Raw genomic sequence first — 20,658 nt, forward strand, 5'->3', positions numbered from 1 at the left:
GCTGAATGAAGTTCAGTCAAGGAGAGAATCTAAGAAAATGAAATTAACCAAACCCAGAAGAGAGTGGAGAGGTCAGGAGAGGCTGCCATGTGCCTTGTCATGTGACCACCTAAGGGCCAAATCTCACCAGCAGCTAGCCCCAGAACACGAGTCTTTGCTGGGAGAAGTAATCACCTTGGCACCTGATTTTCTTTTAACCTCAAAAACATCAGCTAATAAATTCCCATTGTTTAACCAACTGATTTCAAAGTATTTGCTTGATCAGTCTTGGAAACAAAAACGTTATCCGAGAAAAGCCTCTACCCTGTGTTTATAGCTGTCTTTTCTTTATAGTGCTTCTTTGTGCATCATAATAGTTAATAGCATGGCAGCCCCCAAAATGAATCACAGCAATACTATAAGCAAACAGAATTTAAAAAATATTTTGCTATTTTTTCAATTTCAAAATATTGTGTAAATGCTTATGATTTTCTTTGAGCAAGGATAGTTTGTGTATGGTTATGGCATGCTAATAACTTTCTTCTCCCAGACTGTGACAAAAAAAAATAGGCATAACGAAGCACCCTTTATCGAAGTGCATACCTACCTTGGAGCAGCCTCATCCAGGATAACTCTGTTTACATGACTTTTTAATTAAACTAATTATCACAAAGTGATCCCAGTGTCTACATTAGAGTCCTTTTCTTTACTTAGCAGTGCTCAGAATTTACATCCACTTGACAATTAAAGCTGCAAAACAGTTACTAAAACCTTTTATATCTGGTTTTCATTAGTTCATGTGAAACGATTCATTGGCTTGATTTTCACTTCAGTAAGCCCCTCATAAAGGCAGGTTAGACATGATGGTCATATAGCACGTGAAAGGAAATGGATTAATACATCAGCAAAAACACTGCCAAGCAGACTATTTTAACACATTTTATTATCTCATGCATATACTTGTCACTCATATGAAAGTATATCAAAATGAGAAGAGTGAGGGCTTTAAGTAGTTTTAAGCCTGAAGGGATAGAATGACACAAGGTTCTGCTTTCGTTTATCTAAGCAGGTGTGTAGTCAGCAAATCTCTCTGGAGAGGCGATATTCAATGGACAGTTTCCTGCTAATAAAGAAATCCCCATTAATGCCCCTGCAATTAAAGCTTTTATAGCATTTTCTTATTTGAAACCATAATTTCAGTTAGTACCTAGGGTTTGTGTGTGTGTGTGTGTGTGTGTGTGTGTGTGTGTGTGTTTGGTTAATTTTAACTTACAGAAAGGTGCTGAATACAAACTCAGCTTTATTGTGGAATATGAATACCTGTATGTATGGCACATATCTATATGAAAATATATACATGTGTAGAGTCAGAAAATATATTTTATATTTCACAGTATTAGCATCACAATTTAAGAATATAGTATTTCCAATGAAGATTTTTGACAAATTTTGATTCATGAGAACTTGAATTTACCAGAATAAATTTTAGTAAAGAAAAGAGAAGAAATAACATCTACAAGATCTAAATCTAAGTAAATAGCTTCTTATAAATAAAAAAAAGTCCATTATGAAAATGATTTAAATACTTTTGCAAATCATTGACTTTGTGTAATAGCATGTCTGGGTGAGACAGGAAACAGTAAAAATATTGAACCATGGGTAGAGGAAACAGCGCTCCATGGAATAAAGCTCGTATCCTTTCTTGTGTCGTAGTAAAAATTCTGCTTTACTATAATTAAGTCTCCAGGTCATCAAAACTACACATAGGAATATTTTACATAGCCTAAGATATTGATATTTCATAGTTGCCCAAAAACCACTTGTAAGAATTTAGATATGAGGGGCTGTACATTAACTCACCAAAGGTAAAATGTCTTCACACTTTTTTTCAGGAATATCACAGTGGTTTTATGTGTGTAAATTACATTAAACATATCCCCAAAAAATAAATGAAACTTTATTTTACAGTGATATGAAGGCACATCTGTCTCCCTGTGGCCAAATATAAATGTGTGCTCATAAGCCTCTTGAAAGACGTTTTTGTCCATTTTTCTTACTCTTTTTCTCCAGAGTGACATGGTAGGTGTTCAATAAAATGTGTTGAACGAGCTCCTGCTGCAGAGACCTCCCGCAGTTTCTAAACTGTCACCAGAACTTTCTGGCTGCTCCTTTCTAGTCTCTACTGATAGTTCCATCAATTCCCAATGATGTCCCAATATCTCTTTAGGTATGCATCCAAAAGCTACATCCCCAACCTCAATTTCTCTCATAAATTCTAATTTTTCCATTAGTGCTCTGAATTACTTTTTCTCTGTGAATTTCAACATCAAAATATACCTCAAGGGCTGGCCATCAGAAGACATGGTGCTAGTTAGAAACTACACTGTGGCCAGATTACATTCTCTGAGCCTTTGATCTTTAGTTCTCTCATCTGTAAAACTGATATAAAAATAATTATTTGTCCAAGTATATTATAAAATTAAATGTCTTTTTATGAACTGTAAAGTATTATACAAATGTAAAAGCATTATCATTATCATAATTATTTCTCAGACAAAGCCTGTGCCAATTTGCCCATTGGTTTACAAGATCCATCTTCTTCCTTGACTTCCCACTTGACTTGCTCCTGTCATCCCTTTAATCAGGCCTGGGGCTAGATTATATTTCATAAAGCATAGCTCTGATTAGGGCACTCCTTTATGCAAAAATCTCTGATGCCTGCCATTTATCTATTTCAATTTCCAAAGTCCAAATTTCTTTGCCTCACATTTAAGACTTCCCTCTTCCTGTTCATTATGTTTCTGTCAAATTGCATATTTTTGTTCTGCATGAGTCATCAGACTTTCTCTCTTTCAAGCCTTTTCCCACTTTGTTTCCATCACTTCAAAAGCCATTTCTCCACAACTCAGTGTGTTGAAATACTGTTTCAAGGCCCAATATATATGGTGCTTTTCTAGTTCTCTGAGAAACAAATAGCAAGATGATAATAGACATGTGAAAGATTTTATGGAGGAAATGCCTATGAAGCTAAAGCGGTAGGAAAAGAAGAAGGCGAGGAAATGCAAGTGTGAAACATGTGAAGAAGTATAAGAAAGGAGGATTTGATAGGGAGATATGATACTATAGTGCATTTGGGTGAAAGTATCAAACAGGCCAATGTGAAGTCCTCAATTAAAGTCCCCCATTGGAGGAGCCCCACATCTCAGAGGAACAGGCCAAAGTTAATACAGTGCTCAGCCATTACTTGATCGCAGTCCAAGGTGAACTTCACTCCAGCATTGTGGTATGTCTAGAGGTTCAGAGGCTGGGATTTTCAGTCAGCTATTCTCCCCTCAGCCTGGAAACTACCATGACATTTTCACTCATCATTCCATTCAACCATCATAATAATTTACCCCAAAATTCTTAAGAAATATCACTTTCAACTCAAATTTAGTTACATATGTCACATCTCTCCTACTAGATTGTAAGTTCCTTTAGATTACTCATTTTTGTTTTTTCTAATGCACAGAGAGCATTTTGAAATTCAGCTGTAGGATAGACAGCCATTTTTTCCATTTTTTTAGAGGAACTAAAACCTACCTAGAGGAAAAAAAATTGGAAAAGACTAAGTTTTGGTTATCTATTCAAATGGAACAAACTACTCTGAACTTAATAGGGTAAAACAACAAAAATGGATTACTTCTCATAATTATGTGGGTTGGTGAATTAGCTTTATGTGGTAAAATTGGACTGGATTAAAAGTGCAAATGGCCTCACATGATTGCCAGCTGGGGCTGTCAGCCAGAGGCCTCAGCTCTCCTTCATCTGGACCACTCCACCCAGCTGCTTGGCCTTCCTCTTAGCATGATGACTCAGATCCAAGGGGACAGATTAATGCCTAATGTTAATGTTACATTGCCAAAACTAATCACGTGATCATGCCCAGAGTATATGGTGAGGGGTCTATATAGCATGACCACTGAGAGACATGTAGCCCTGGAAGCCACCAAAGTTCAGCCTCCTACACACCACTTAGACAATATATGGGAAAATGGTTTCTCAGAATTGGATTCCTGAAGTAATTGCAAGGATATAATAAAATGATCAATGAAATAAGGATGCAGAGATAGAACTTTGAAAAACATTGAAAAGGAAATGGCAGGCTATGTGATCTTGAAGTCTACTTCCTTCATTTATTATACATAGCACTTTTTGATTATATAACCAATTTTCCTTGACAGTAACATAGATCTGTCAAGGAGACTTAAGCAAATTGCTCTCTTGGGTGATAACCAGGGCAGAGATAGAGTTATTTACATCCACAACATACTCATACATAGTTTGTTTCTTGAAAATCGTACTACTATAATGAGCACAAAATCCTCAAGTAAATGGAATTTTATTAAAAATTGTAAGGAATAGAAATAGCATTTGAAATCCAGATTATAACGAAAAATAAGAAGAGAAAATATGAGCTATTAACATGGACAATTTTAATACTTTTGCCCCATTTTTTTGTGAATACAAATACAGCCAAATACAACTATATAATTAACCAAATAGAGTAGAGAATGGATCAAGATATTCTTCTGGCAAATTATCTTAACATTCAAAATCAGCAGAATTTCAAGTCATAAAGCAATTACCCCAAAGGAATTCACTATGCCCTTAGGTGGCAGGAGTTAGCAATGATGAACCCTTGGGCTGTTTTCTAAATTTGGAAACATAAGATATATAAAGCTAAAGAAGTCAGGCAAATCAAAAAATAACTTTTTTTCTTTTGTTGCTTTTACCTGGAGTTACTGCAAGGTAGCATAATACCCTTTACTTTTATTTGATGAACAGAAACTGAAATGGAAATATGCTTATATGTTTGATTACTATGAAATGGGAAAACATTTTTAGCACCAAGAAGGAAGCTATGACCTCAATACCTAGAAGAGTGTTTCATTTATAGTTGACAATCAATACTATCTGCTTAATGAATAATTAACTTGCAGTTATTCTGGTTATTTGGTAGGGAAAATATCTCCCAACACAGAATTCTCAAGGGACAAAAGTAAAAATCAAATCTAGGGAGTGTAATATCTTCTACACACAAAATTTCCTACACAATATCACTAGACATGTGAATAAATACGAGTCAAGGGTAAAATTAAGTGGCATTTATCAGTAGTTCAAAAGGATGACAATCCTTTATTTATCATCAAACATCTGATTTAATGTCCACAGTGATAGATTCTAAATGTTAACTTTGTTGTCACTGGACAATGACCAGCTGTAATTCTTATCCTAGACATGACTTTTATGGGTCATTTTTGATGTAGCAATGTTGTGGATGTTGAATGTATGTGGAAGCTTCCCATACGGCAGCTTCTTATTAATTGTGGCCTAGGTTTTGATCTGCTTCTTAGCATTGCTAAGAAACGGAATTGTACCACTCCTGCCTCCACACAATGTAACTTGTCATTGAAAAACATTTTATTATGTGAAAATCCGTATTTCCTTTTCCCCAAGGAGGCCAAATTACTTAATAAAGTAATTACTTGCATTTTAAAATACCCATCTTTAAGGCATCTATAATACTTTGGGGACAACTACTCGTAATATCTCTGAAAAAAAAAGGTCACATAAAATTGTCCTCATGTAATTCTAAGGAGAAGATGATTTGTCAATGTCAGGGAACTGGGTTGAGAACAAAACTTGCTGGCCACAATTCTATATGACTTCTAGCACAACTATCATAACCCCATACTTAAACCACTGAAAAGCATTATTACTCTAATATGTGAACTTCTTTTATATAAATATATTAATTAAAAATGTATGTATTTGAAGTATTACATAAGATATTAGAAATAAACATAAAAATTAATAGCCAACAACTTTTTATATAACACAAAAATGCCTTAATGAACTTCATAAATTATAATTCTGAGATCTATAATATATAATATATCCATGTTCCTGAATTGAGCATGCAAACAAAATTTAACCAAAATATTTCTTCTGACACATAATAAAATTATAAAATATTTAATTACCTAAATACATTTTGATATTTATTTTACATTTACCTAAGAACCTGGAATAGCTGTGTCAGCAGCATAGTAATATATGCCTAGAGACAAAAAATTACAATTATGTACATTACAAAAAGTTGTCTGCCCATATATAAGATGCATTTCAAAATCTACGTTTTGTATAATCTGCATAATATATTTGTCTAAGCCTTAAATATATGGAAATATATTATTCTTTTTATAAATTTATATGCAATTTTTACAATTGTACAAAAAATCATAAACGCATGTGTTTCATGGTCATATACTTGAAGCATTAAACATCTTTGCAAAAATCACCATGAAAACCACTTTAGAAAGAGGCATAAACTCTTCTGATGTACAATTCAGTTTACTCAACATGTAATATTACCTCTAGTAGAACATGATTAAACATAGCTAGATCCTCTTAACAGCATAAGCCCTGAATAATCTTTCCTGATATTTCTTTCAAATTGTTAAAGCATTTGAAAGAGTAAATATTGTAATGGATTATTTTCAAGTTTTTGAATCTTGTTTTAGCAACAATGCTTCAAATATCATTGGCAATGAAACCTGACTAAACAAAAATCACTCTTTATCTGGGAAGAACAGATCCCAGATTGTTAACCTGAGTTTTACAGTGAAGTATACTTTGTTTTTAAATGTCAAATAGGCAACCTTAAACTTGATTAGCTATTAAAGGAAAGTTCATTTTTAAATAAGTATATAAACTGAATGGAAATAGAATAGTTGTGAATATTAATATATTTGTGATAAGTTGTTTAAAAATCAGTTATTCTGAGGCATGGGTAATGTCAAGGAGTTCCAGTTCTGGCCAAAATAACATAGACTTCTTTCTCCTTGTTTTTTCTATGTACCAGAAACAAACCTGCAAATAATGCAACAAATAAACATTAAGAAGACTCCAAAATGTTGAAAGAAGAAGGCAGACTGTTGGATTTGAAGAAAAGCTGTGCAGTGAGTTCCCTGAGCTGTCCTCGCAAATCTCAGAAGGTGGATGGTAGAAGCGGCAATGGAGAATGTCAGTAGACACAGACAAAATAACCCCAATGGAATACAATACTCTCTCTAAACGAAAAAGACCAGGCAAAGAGTAGTCTGGAAGAACAGAAACTTTCTGCAGCCTACACCGGAAGAGCATGGTTTCACCACCATCACTATCACCACCCCATCATGTGGTTTCTTCAGAGGTCAAATGAAGAGCCTGGGCTTCCACAAACACCATGGAGTAATTGTGGGCAGTGCTCTGCCTTCTGTGCTGGCGTGGCGTCAGCCAAGGCTAAGTGGACCCTGTAACCTACTCTGCATTGGCAGGAGGGACTCCCTATTGCCCTCCACTAGACAGTTGAAAGGATTCTAGATAAGGGCTTCTTTAAACCTGTGGAGTAATTTCCTCAGGATGTGGAATACCACTGAGGTTTTCGAATTAGTTTCCAGGTACCACACAAGCAAACAGTCAAAAATGGCATTGCAGAGGAACTGCAGACTAAATCATCATTGGAAATTACAAAAATGAGCCATAACCTGTGTGGTAAACCCAAACAAGGTAACTGGTGAATGTCTGATAAAATAGAAGATTTAAATAGAATCTAAAACTTCATAAAATAATATCCCCAATATCAACATACAATTGAAAATCATTTGTCATACTAACAACCAAGAAAATTCCAACTAGAATAAGCAAAAATAATAGATACCAACACTGAGACGAATCAGCTATTGGAATTATCTGACAAGGAATTTAATGCAGCCATCATAAAAATACTTCAATGAGCAATTACAAATACTCTTGAAATAGGGGTAAAAAAGAAAGTTTAAGCACAAAAAATAGAAGATACAAAAAAAAATCAAGTGGGAAATAGAGAATAGAAAACTGAGAAGAAAAAAAAACTCACCATAGCAGAATGGATAGGATGGAAGAAAGAATCAATCAACCTGAAAATGAATCAGAAGAAATTATACAATTTGGACGTCAGAAAGAAAATAGACTGAAAATAATTAATGGAACCTTAAAGACTTAATAAGTGGAATGAAATCCACACAGAGTGAGAGAAAATGGCAGAGACAAATGCCAGAAGCTGAACAGAAACCACTGAAACTGGGAGAGAAGGGAAAGACCAGGAGATGCTGCCATGTGTTTTGCCACATGACAAACTTAAGGACCAAGAATCCCCAGCAATAATCCCCAGAATGCCTCAGTCTTCAGGAAGAAAGCATCACCTTCACACCTCGATTTGGATTTTTCTCCCAGCCTCAAATAGTAAACAAATACATTTCCATTGTTTACTGGACACATTACATGGTATTTGCTCGAGCTGCCTAGGAAACTAAAACATATATTAATATCTAACAAAGTAAATTCAGAGCAAAGAAAAGAGGGAGAAAATAATGATACAAGGGTCGATCTTCCAAGGAGACATAACAATCTTAAGGGGCATCAAACAACTGCATTTCAAAGAACCTGAGACAAAAACTGATGCAAGTGAAAGGAAAAAAAATAAGTAAATCCACGATTATACTTAGGAACTTCACCATACCTCTCTCAACAATTGATAGAATTGCTAGGCCAAAAATAAGCTAGAACATAGAATAAATGAATACCACCATTAACCAGCATAATTTAATCAATATCTATGAAACACTCCACTTTACAACAGTAGAATATATTTTCTTTCCAATAGTCATAGAGCTTTCATCCAAAACTTCCAAAATTTTTTAGTTAATATAAAGAATACATTATCTGGATCACAATAGAATCATTCCAGAAATCAATAACAGAAAGCTAACAGAAAAATCTCTATAAACAGGAAAATTAAATGACACATTGCTAAAAAACTCATGGTCAAAGAGTAAGTATCAAAGGAAATTTTTAGAAATAACACTGAATTGACTGCAAATGAAAATATAGCTTATAAAAATTTGGAAAATTCAGTCAAAACTACTATATTAGTTTGTTAAGCTGCCAGAATGCAACATACCAGAAATGGAACAGCTTTTAAAAAAGGAATTTAATAAGTTATAAGTTTACAGTTCCAAAGGCTATGAAAATGTTCAAAGAAGGCACAAACAAAACATTACCTTCATTCAAGAAAGGCTGATACCATTCGAACACCTCTGTCAGTTGGGAAGGCACATGGCAGGCTCTGCTGCTCCTGGTTCCTGGTTCTGTTGCTTCCAGCTTCTGAGGCCAGTGGTTTCCTCTCTAAGCATCTAAGAAGCTAAGGCATTCACTTAGCTTCTCTGGGTTCTAGGTTGCTTAACATTTCATGCAAAGGCATAGTGACTTCTGCTGGGCTCTGCCTATGTCTCTCTGTCAGCTAAGAAGCAACTGCTCTCCATGCATCAGCATATGTATCAGCTCTGAGGTTTCTTCAAAATATTTCCCTTTTTTAGAGGACTACAGTACACTAATCAAGACCCACTTTGAATGGGTGGAGTCTAATGAAAAGGTCACATCCAAAGCTGGGGGTGCCATATATTTGTGGAGACAATCTAATTAAAAGCTTCCACCTTACAGTATTGAATCAGGATTAAAAGAAACAATTGCTCCCATAAAATTGCATCAGGATTAAAACATGGCTTTTCTGGGGTACGTAATAGCTTCAAATCAGCATAACCGATGAGAATAAAGTTTTTAGTACTAAATATTTATGATAGAGAAAAGAAAATCTCAAATCAGTAACCAAGTTTCCATCTCAAGAAACTATAAAATGAAAAGCAAAATAAACCAAAAGTAAGTAGAAAAGGAAATAATACTGCAGATAAAAGTAGGAAATCAATGACTTTGAAAACAGAAAAACAATAGCGAAAATCAATGAAACAAAAGCAACTTCTTTAGAAAGCTCTGACAACAAGAGAAAAAATGCATATCACCAAAATTGGGAATGAAAGAAGGGTGTGCTGGTTTGAAAGGATTCTGTACCCTAGAAAAGCCATGTTTTAATCCTGATCCATCTTGTGGAGGCAGCTGTTTCTTGTAATCTGTATTCAATACTATAGGTTGGAAAGTTGATTAGATCATCCCCACAGAGTTGTGACTTGCCTAATTGTGGGTATTAACCTTTGAATTAGAGGGAGATGTAACACCATTCCACGTGGGTCTTGATTTAATTTGCTGGAATCCTTTAAAAGAGGAAGCATTTTGGAGAGAGCAAGAGAGCCCGAGAACCACAAGAGCCCACACAGCCGGAGACCATTGGAGATGAAGAAGGAAAACACCCCCAGAGAAGCTTCATGAAAGAAGCCTAGAGAGAAAGTCTAGCAGATATTGCCCTGTTCACCATGTGCCTTTCCAGTTGAGAGAGAACCCTGAACTTCCTCGGCCTTCTTGAACCAAGGTATCTTTTCCTGGATGCCTTAGATTGGACATTTCTATAGTATTGCTTTAATTTGAACATTATCACAGGGTTAGAATTGTAAAGTTGCAACTTAATGAACTCCCCCTTTTAAAAGCTATTCTGTTTCTGGTAAAATGCATTCTAGCAGCTAGTAAACTAGAACAAAGAGTTATCAATTCAGACCCTGCGGTATATTAACTAGATAATGAAGGAATACTATGAAAAGTTTTACTTATATAATTCAACAACTTAGGTGAAATGCACTAATTTCTTGCAAGCCACAAACTAAAAACTTGTACAATGTGAAATAAATAATCCAATAATGCTATATGTATTAAAGAAATTGGATTTTAGTTAAAAACCTACTGAAAATAAATCTCTAGTTCCAGATAGTTTCACTGAATAATAATATGAACAAAATAAAGGGATATTACCAACTCCATGCAATTGTTTACACAAAAGAAAAGAAGAAGGAAGGCTTCCCAACTCATTTATGTATCTGATATTATCCCAATACCAAAACCAGACAAAGACCATGCAACTGGAAACACACTACAACTATCCACAATAGGGTGGGAGTCCTCAGGCAACATTCACTCTTAAACTTCAAATCCCGTGACTTAAATTCTATAACATGAATACAACTTAAGTTATAGGATAAGAGGAAAACAAGATATTTGCTTATGTATAAATGTAAACGTACTCAACAAAACTGGGAGGAAATACTCATACAATCACAGTCCTCAACTCTGTGGTTGGTCATGTGGTCATTGTCCATATTTATTACACCTTCTTCCACTGCCCATTACATGTTCTCTTTACCCTCAGCAAGCACTTCAGCTGGCCATGATTCTTTGCCAGTTGGGGTAAACCAGAACTTCATTGCTGAAATTTCTGGGCTATTGGTAGTCCTGCCTGGATGTTCACTTGACCTAGAATTCTTCTGCTTATACAGCTCAAACAAGAATTTAGTAGACTCCCCATTTATTTTATTTCTAGGTATCCCATGATCTACTAGCCAATTACAAGGGTGTCTGTGAGTCAGATTATTTTGACTGCTGCTTTGAGTCTGCTGTCCATTATAGTGGCCATGCCCACCTTGTCTATGGTGATTAACTATCTGTTGTCACATGGCTTCTGCCAACTCGCGATCCAGTCATTTCCCATTGTGTTTAAGGATTCCTGCTCAGTGACAGCAGTTCCCACAGTAATATCTGATCTACAGAGAAGGGTGACTAGAGAGCTCTTCAGGGATTATGGAGCTAGTCTCACACATTTATTTCTCTGGGCATTCTTGAGGTATGCGAACAGGTCTTCCATGATAAATCCACTCTAACATTCCCATTTCTCTAAGCCTCTGGATCCCCTCAGCTACATTTTATCAGGGCAGTTCTGGCATTTTGACATCAGGTAATGTCGACCACATTTTGATACACGTTTCAGCCAATCATTCAAACAGTTAATGCCCTTTCTACTCCTCAAACTACAACACTGAATGTAGAATCTCAGCTTAGTGGGCCCATATCAAAAAATTCAATTCGATTCAACTTTATATTCCTTCCATCATTATCCCACCTTTAATATCCACTCCCACACATATTCCTCTGATTCCTGTCCATACAAATTGGGAAACTCATGTAATTCTTGCAGCATATTATGCACCTCCTCATGGATCACACTTTATACCTCACCTTTCAAGGCCTATTGGGACTTTAGTCTAGTTACATACCTTGAAGAAAAGAGGGGTGGTGGGGATGGGTGATGAAAAGAAATAGAAGTGTCTTTCAAGCCAATTACCTCAGGGCATTCCATTGCAATTTCATCTGGTGAAACAGGATTAGTCACTCCAGACCGATAGGTGAGGACTGTTTCCCCATGGGAGGTGGTTACAGGGCTAGCAGGCAGTCAAGGGTTAATCTCATCAAGTGGAGGTTGGATGACAGACTCCTCTGAGGAGACTGGAGGCCAGGAAGCTGTTTCCTCAGGGCAGTCCATTACAGGTCTATTTTGCAAAGGTTCAGTAGACTCCAGGGATCCCATCTCTCCATTACCATCATTATCAAGCCATATGTCACCATCCCACACTTCAGAATCCCATTCTTTTCCAATCAAAGCCCTTACTTTAACAGCAGACACCCAGCAAGATTGAGATTTTAGTTTACATTGTAAATCTGCTACTGGCAAGCACAATGAGACCTTGTGTCTGTTTTTCACAGTTTTCAAGTCTATGACCACAGGAAATAAGATTTTCTTTCAGGGCATGCATGGAAACCTTTACATAAGTCATATGGCACTGAAATTTCAAATATGAAGTCTTCAGTTCATCCCTTTCCCTCATCACTGTATCCAGTAAATCTAACAACCTGCCAACATCATTATGCTTCTTAACTCCACAAAACTCCATAAAGGTGTCAAAAACATTCTCACCTAGAGGTTTGCCTCATATAAGCATACAATTAACAGGATCTAATGGTGATATTTTGAGTATCTCTTTTGCCAACTCACCCCATGGACTGTTAGGGCCATTTTGATTATTGGAAACAGAGTCATTAGTGCCTCTGAGTCTAGTCAGAGTTAAAAACCAATTGTAAAAACCTGTTTTTAAGATTCTCTTCTTAATCCTGATCCTGGTACCAAGCTGTGTTTGGGTTCTCTAGAGAAGCAAAACCAACAGGAGAGATCTGTAAATATGAGATTTATTAAGGTGTCTCATGAACTTGTGGGAATGGTAGAGTCCAAAATCCATAGGGCAGGCCATGAAGTTGGCAGCTCTGATAAAGGGTCAGGACAAACTCCACAGGAGAGTCTCACTGGTTGAAGAAACAGTAAAAGGTCTCTCATCTTCCTTAAAATCCTTCAACTGATTGAATTATATCATTCTGCTGTACACTCCCTAGTTGATCACAGATGTAATCAGCCAGTTGTCTCAATCATCTGCCTGATGATTTAATATACCAGACTTCTGGTTATCAACCAGTGCTGAAATATCCTTGCAGCAATTGTCAGGTCAGTACTTGCCTGACCAGACAACAGGGCATAATCATTTGGCCAAGTTGACACCAGAACTTAACCATCATATGAACCAAGAACTGTAGTTTATTCGTAGTAATTCTGCTTCAATATGCAAAAATCAATCAGTGTAATCCATTTAATAAGCTAAAGAAAAAACTTACATGATTATATCCTAGAAAAATAATTTGAAAAAAATTCCATACCATTAATGACAAAAATTCTCAGTGAGCTACATATATCGGGGATTTAAATTGGTAAAGTTCATCTACAAAAGATCTACATTTAAAGCCATACTTGATGGTGAAAGACTGAATGTTTCCACTTTAAAATTGAGAATAAGGTAAGGATGACCCTTTTCACCACTCTTATCCAACATCATACAGGAAGTACTAGTAAGCACAATAAGATAAATTAATATAAAAAGCATGAAGATTTGAAAGAAAACTTAAACTGCATCTATTAAGAGATGATGTAATTGCCTACTTAGTATCAAAAAATCTAAACTGGACAGTGACAAAAAGACGAGGATAACTTTACTCAAATCCATATAGAAGAAAGAAGAGACAAAACTATTATGTGAGAGAGAGAAAGAGAGAGAGAGAGAGAGTTTGACTCTTCTGAAACAAAAGGCAGGGTGTTTTTAAAAACTAGAATGAACTAATGGAAAAGTCCTGGAGGGGGAGGACAAGCAGTAGAGTATGCTGATTATGTGGAATTATCTCCTGAATTTACTGTAGAGGCCATGTGGGAAAGTTCTGTCTGGATTCTATAAGGATCGAAATGAAGGAGGACAGGGATGTACAGACAAGGAGAAGTCTGTCTAAAGTTTAGTCACACTAAGAAGATATTAAGGCTATCTTATTCAGTATCACATTGAATCAGAGAGTTCAGACAAAACTCAACATAGTCACTAGAAAATCCCAAGGATTCTACAAAAATAATGCAAGTAAGTTTAGCAAGGTTGCAGGATACACAATCAGCACACACACACAAGCCATCATATGTTTATACGCAAGCAATGAGTATTAGGAAACAAATTTTAAAACATGACGCCATTTATAATCACTCTAGAATATGTGATACTAAGTATAAATATAGTAAAACATACTCAGTTTCTGTGCTAAAAATAACTTAATGGTGATGAAAATTTTTTTTTAAATATCTAAATAAATGAAAAGATGTACCATGCTCATGGATTGATATAATCAACAGGGGGAAGATGTCAATTGTCCCCAAATCTTTTAATAGATTTAACACAAATCCTTTCAAACTACAAGTAAAGTTTTTAAACAAATTTGTTCTATGATTTATATAGAAAGCCAAGCAATTAAAATAGCTTAAACAATTTTGAAAAAGAAGAATATAGAAGAAAGAATCTATTTTCCTGATTTTAAGACTTATTTCATGTATTAATCAGGGTTCTCTGAGGAAAAAGACATAAATATTATGAGATTTTTTTATAGGAATTGGCTCACGTGACTGCAGAGATGGACAAGTACAAATTCCATAGGGCAGACTGCAAGTCAGAAACTCCAGTGAAGGTTTTTGATGAATTCCCCAGGAAAGACTGGCTGTCTGAAGTAAAATATGTAAATTCTTCTTTCTCCTCCAGATTTCACTGATGCTCAGCTTCTTGCTTCCTGTGGCTTTCTCTCTCTGTCTGAATTTCATTCCGCTTATAATGGACTCCAGTAAGAGGATTGAGACCCATACTGATTGGGCTGGCCACACCGTAACCAAAGGAGCATCATCAAAAGTCCTACTTACAGTGGGTTCACACCCAAAGGAATGGATAGATTTCAGAACGTGCTTTTGTAGCTATATACAGCTTCAAACCACCACACTATATACTAGATTAATCAAGATAGTGTGAAATTGGTAGAACAATAGACACATATCTTTAGAACAGAATAAGAATCCAGAAAAAGACTCATACAAATGCACCCAACTAATTTTTGACACAGGTGCAAAAGCAATTCAATCCAAGAAAGACAATCTTTTCAACAAATTGTTCTTATGGTAGTAAGAGCTCTAAAACTGAATCCAGTTAGTCTTGTCACCATATAATCTCCTCCTCTTTGAATGTGGGTGGAACCTGTGATAGTAAAACAAGATAGTTTTCTTGTTATTATGCTATTTTGCAGTTGACATTGAGTTAATCAAAAGAAGATTATATGGGTGGTCAAATCCAATCATATGATAGCTAAAATCAGGTTTCTCCTTTGGGTAGCAAAGAAAGAAGTCAGAGAGATTGAAAACGTTAATGCTGGTTTGATGATGGGGGGTGTCACAAGAGAAGATATGCATAGCTTAAGGAGCATGGAGAGATTCCTGGCTGACATCCAGGAAGGAAATGACATAGAACTGACCTCTATCAGCAATATGAATGTGGATGGAAGAGAATCTTTCCCAGATATCTAGCTAAGAACCCAACACAGCCAATACCTTCATTTCAGTACAGAACTCAGTCAAGCCTACCCAGATTTCTGACTTTCAGAAATTCCCAATAGCATATGGGTGTTGTTTTAAAGGCTTAGTTTGTGGCAATTTGTAATAAAGCAATAGAAAGCTAATATAGTGATAGAACAATTGAAAAAATCATAGGCAAAAAAAAAAAAAGAACCTTAACCTAAACTTCACACCTTATACAAAACTAATTCAAAACATATCAGAGAGAGATTTAAATGTAAAATGTAAAACTCTAAAACTTTTAGAACATGAGGGAAAATCTATGGTACTTAAGACTAGGTAATGAGTTCTTAAACTTGATACCAAAAGAACAATCCATGACAGCAAAATGTAATAAATTAGATCTCATCAAAATTAAAAACTTTTTTTCTGCAAAAGAGAAGGTGAAGTGGATGAAAAGTCTAGCCACTGTGCTTGTCTCACTTTGGCATCACATACACAAAAATTAGAACAATGCAAAAAAGATTACCCTGTGCAAGGATGACATTGAAATTCATGAAGCCTTCCATATTTTTTTAAATTTACAATAGCAACTAGAAGAATAAAATATCTGGAAATAAATTTAACCAAATAGTAAAAGGCCTGTATTCAAAAAACTATAAAACATTGTAAAAGAAATCAAAGAAAACTAAAGAAAAGAATACTAAAGGATAAAACTGGGGCTGTATAAGATAGTGAACCCTGTGCTGAACTGTGATTAATAGTACAAATATAAAAATGTTCTTTCATGAATTAAAACAAATGTGCATCATTATTCAAAGAGTTAATAATAAGTGCTATTTGGAAAAATGCACCTTTTGCAAACTATACACTATAGTTGGCAGTAATACTTTAAAATTTTTTCATCAACAGTAGCACGTACACACCAATGCTAAGGGTCAATAATAAGAGGGGATTATGGGTATGGGATGGTATAGGATATTTTTTAAGTAATGAAAATGTTCTAAAATTGATTGAGGTGATGAATGCACAACGATGTGATGACACTGTGAACCGTTGGTTGTTTATTACCTGCCCAAAGAGCACATACCCGCTTACAACCTTACTAGTCAAAGAAAAAGAAAAGGGTTTCTAACTCCTTTCCTTCCTTCTCTGCTGACAGCACTCCTATTGGGTTTAAGCACTGCAACTGCCAACATAAGGAAGGAGGGGCAAAACACCAGTTAGGGGAAAAGAACAGAGCACCCCTTTTCTTATTCTGCAGGTAGCCAGCCTACAGGCGGCACAAACTTGGAAAGGAGGTGCACCTAGTATTTTGAACAGAGATTAAAGTGTTAAATATTACAGCGGATTAAAAACATTAATTATTGTCTGGAGAGCATTTCATTATTTAAAAGTGACTAGATAAACCTGGATATTTGCCCCAAATTTCTTCCATCAGAAGAATAATTTCTAAAGGAAGGAGTAGCTAACAGAATATGTTTAAAAAAGACAGGCGATGATAAGAATAGACATGCTTTGTACTTATAACCAAAAGAGCTGCTTTACCTACATAACAGCTAACAGGAGAAAAGAGAAAGACTGGCAGAGAATACATCCATATGTAGCAGACGTATTTGGGGAGGTGATAATGGGTTAATAATGAGATTTTTCTTTAAATTTGGTAAAAAAAAAAAAAATGGAATTTGTAGTGTCAAGATGTCCTGGACCCAAGATCATAATTAAATGCCTCTTTTTAGTTAACTATACATATTTGTATGAGAAAGAGGGGATTATTTCTTGCTGTGGAGCTATTGCAGTCCTTCTGGGAAAAATACACAAGGCTAATGTTTTGCAGGTTCTCATTCATACATTCTAAGTGCACTGAAAGTTTATATACATGTGCACACACAGAGACACAGAAACATGCATATCATACTTCACATGTTCTGTACCCCTTCTTTACTCATAAACTTATCATTCACGTTTTGATATTTACTATAGAAATAAATAACATAATACTATTTGTTATCTTTCAGTGAAATTTTTTTCAGTAAATTTTTCTACAAGACAACTTTAATTTTGAGGGTGTATGTTTCTGGACAATCAAAATGACTTGCTTCAAGATCTTAGCTATAATTGTTCTCACTTGTAAAACTGCCTATTAATTCTTCACAGGAGTGTTAAGATTTAATTAATCACTTGAATAATTGAGAATATAAAGTGCTAGATCACTGTGAAGAACTTTCTGTTACAGTTTCTTCTGTCACCAGAAGTGCAGAGCTGTGAATTAATGTTTACTTCACTTTCCTATATAAATAAAAACTTTTAAAATGTAAATAAATATTTGAAGAAATAACTTGAAGTTTGGCAATTGTGGGTTTTTTTGCAAGTAAATGTCACAAGGGAAAGTATGTGAAGAGAAATTATTTGTCTTTTTAATGGCACTTTCATGAAACAGATGGAATCTGGTAGTTAAAAATACATATATATGTAAACCACAATTTAAGAAATCAAATACTATAATCAGAGTAACATTGCAAAAAGTAAAATAAAAAGCATATAGATAGCTAGATAGGTTGATATCCTAGATAGCTAGGTAAAGAGATGATAAAGATAGATTAAATACATAGATAGATAGATAGATGATAGACAGATAGATAGATACATAGATAGATAGATAGATAGATAGATAGATAGATAGATAGAGATGGAGTTAGATAAAGGTAGAAAAGATAGAGGGTAGTACTCAGAATTAGTCAGTCAGAAAAAGATACACCTATCACCATCTCCAATGAAGGAATCTCTTGATGTAACAAAGCCTGCCACCAAGATGCAGTCCTAATGTCCCAATCCACGCCAGGGTTTGCAGATGTTTGTATCACCAACAACATGACACACACAGGCACTGGAAGGAGCACTTTTCATATGGGTAAGAGACAAAGCAAAGTCAGCTTCACGGATGGTCATCAGTACCCCATGGCCAGCAAGTTCTGCTCTGCAGTACAAAGGGACTATGAGCACCCACCTTTGCATACAGTAGTTAAGAGACCCTATTTCCTCCCTACCAGGAGCAGAGATTTCCCAGTAGAGGTGATTCAGGTGTCATAAAACATACACACTTTATCCAGATGGTCTCCTAGGGATGCTCACACATGATCAGGGCAAAAGTAAGAGAGATGCACTTGTAGGCAGGACACTATCAGCTAGAGGATGAGTTTTATCTCCAAGCAACCCACAAAGGAAGTCATCCTACATTCATCATCTGTCCTAGGTTCCAGAAGGACACATCTGGTCTCAAGCACAAGATTCATTTTGGGGCTGTGCTCAGACCATACCCTACCAAAGAAAAAAGTCATCATTCAAGATTCCAGTCTCCAGGTATATTCAGCCTGTATGAGTATCCATTATAAATGTAGGTGGGGTCTGTAAATACAAAGGGGTAGTCAATTCCTTCATTAGGTGACATTATATAAGACTCCACTGCAGTATACTGGAGAGAGATTTTCCTGCTAGCTTTGAAGAAGTCAGCTCTCATGTTGTTAGAGGTCCACAAAGCTACAGCCTAAGAGTAGGTGTTAGCATCGGAAAGCTACCCCAGGCCAACAGTCAACAAAATATTAGGGACTGCTGGCCTACAATCACAAGGAACTGAATTCTGCCAGCAGTCTAAATGAGCCTGAAAGAGGAGCCTGAGCTCCAGGTGAGAAAGGCCCAGCTGACACCTTGAACAGAGGACCCAATTACTACTGACCCCCCAAAACTGTGAAATAATAAATTTGTTAAATAACATTGTTTTTAGATTTTAAGTTCGTAGTATGTCTTTACATAGCAATAGATAACTAATACACAGTAAAATGGGTTCTTCTATCTTCTGATGCAATAACCTATATAATAATGTATGACAGCAGATAAATTAGACAATTGTTAAATATTTAAATACTATGCTTCTATAACTATGCTGGACCACTGCAGGGGAAGAAAGTATAAATTGTGGCCCCTTATTTCAAGAAGCTTGGGAAGGAAAAACTAACATTCAAAACATTCAGTGAAAAATACATAGCAATGTATAGTTAAAGTCTAAGTTTTATGGTGCAGACCAATCATTTGGAGAAAATAAATGGTGGAAAATAAATTTGAAGATAGTAAATCTTTCCAATGAGTAGAGCCAAAAAAGTCTAATTAGTAAGAGTTTTATCTTCAAAACAGTCCGTTTCCTTTCAAATATCTAGGTTGAACTTTATGATTTTAGAGTATATATTACAGAATTATTTTATCATTATAGACAAATTGTTTCATATTTTCATTATTTAATCATTTTAATCATGCTTCAAAACTAGAATTTTCATTGAACAATGAAAAAGCCAGTCTTAGAGGGATTTTTTTTTTTTTTTTTTTTGCATGGGCAGGCACTGGGAATTGAACCCAGGTCTCTGGCATGGCAGACAAGAGATTCTGTCACTGAGCCACCATCGCAACACCCAGTCCTACAGCATTTATTTTTCTTATTGCCTCATTTCTGCTCATGTATTTTCTCTATTGTAAATTATTCTAGCTGTGTATTAAGAGCAGTTAATTCATTTATGAATGGTGTAATGGCCAGGATTCAACAGAGAAACACAACCAGTAAGAGATAATATATTGAGATTTGTTACAAGGAATTGACTCACATGATTGTGGGGAATGGTTAGGCAAGTCTAAAACCCATAAGGTGGACCACCAGGAAAGACTGGCAGCAATTTGGGGGCATGGATTAAAACTGTTGTTCATAGACAAAAACTTTCTCTTAAAGCCTTTCAACTGATTCAATCAGGCCCACTCAGAGTATCAAGGATAATTACCCTTACTTAAAGTCAACTGACAATGTACTTTACCCACATTTACAAATATCTTTA

General features: G+C 35.6%; 1 non-coding gene across 1 annotated transcript; it reads left to right on the plus strand.

The window, feature by feature from the left end:
* The first annotated feature begins 16,254 nt into the window (after nucleotides 1-16,254).
* On the plus strand, nucleotides 16,255-16,359 carry LOC143668614 (U6 spliceosomal RNA). The gene has a single exon (XR_013168482.1). It is a non-coding gene; the product is annotated as a U6 spliceosomal RNA (small nuclear RNA).
* Nucleotides 16,360-20,658: the final 4,299 nt, after the last annotated feature.

The sequence above is a fragment of the Tamandua tetradactyla genome, chromosome 24 (assembly GCF_023851605.1).
Source record: "Tamandua tetradactyla isolate mTamTet1 chromosome 24, mTamTet1.pri, whole genome shotgun sequence".
Taxonomy (NCBI): Eukaryota; Metazoa; Chordata; class Mammalia; order Pilosa; family Myrmecophagidae; genus Tamandua; species Tamandua tetradactyla.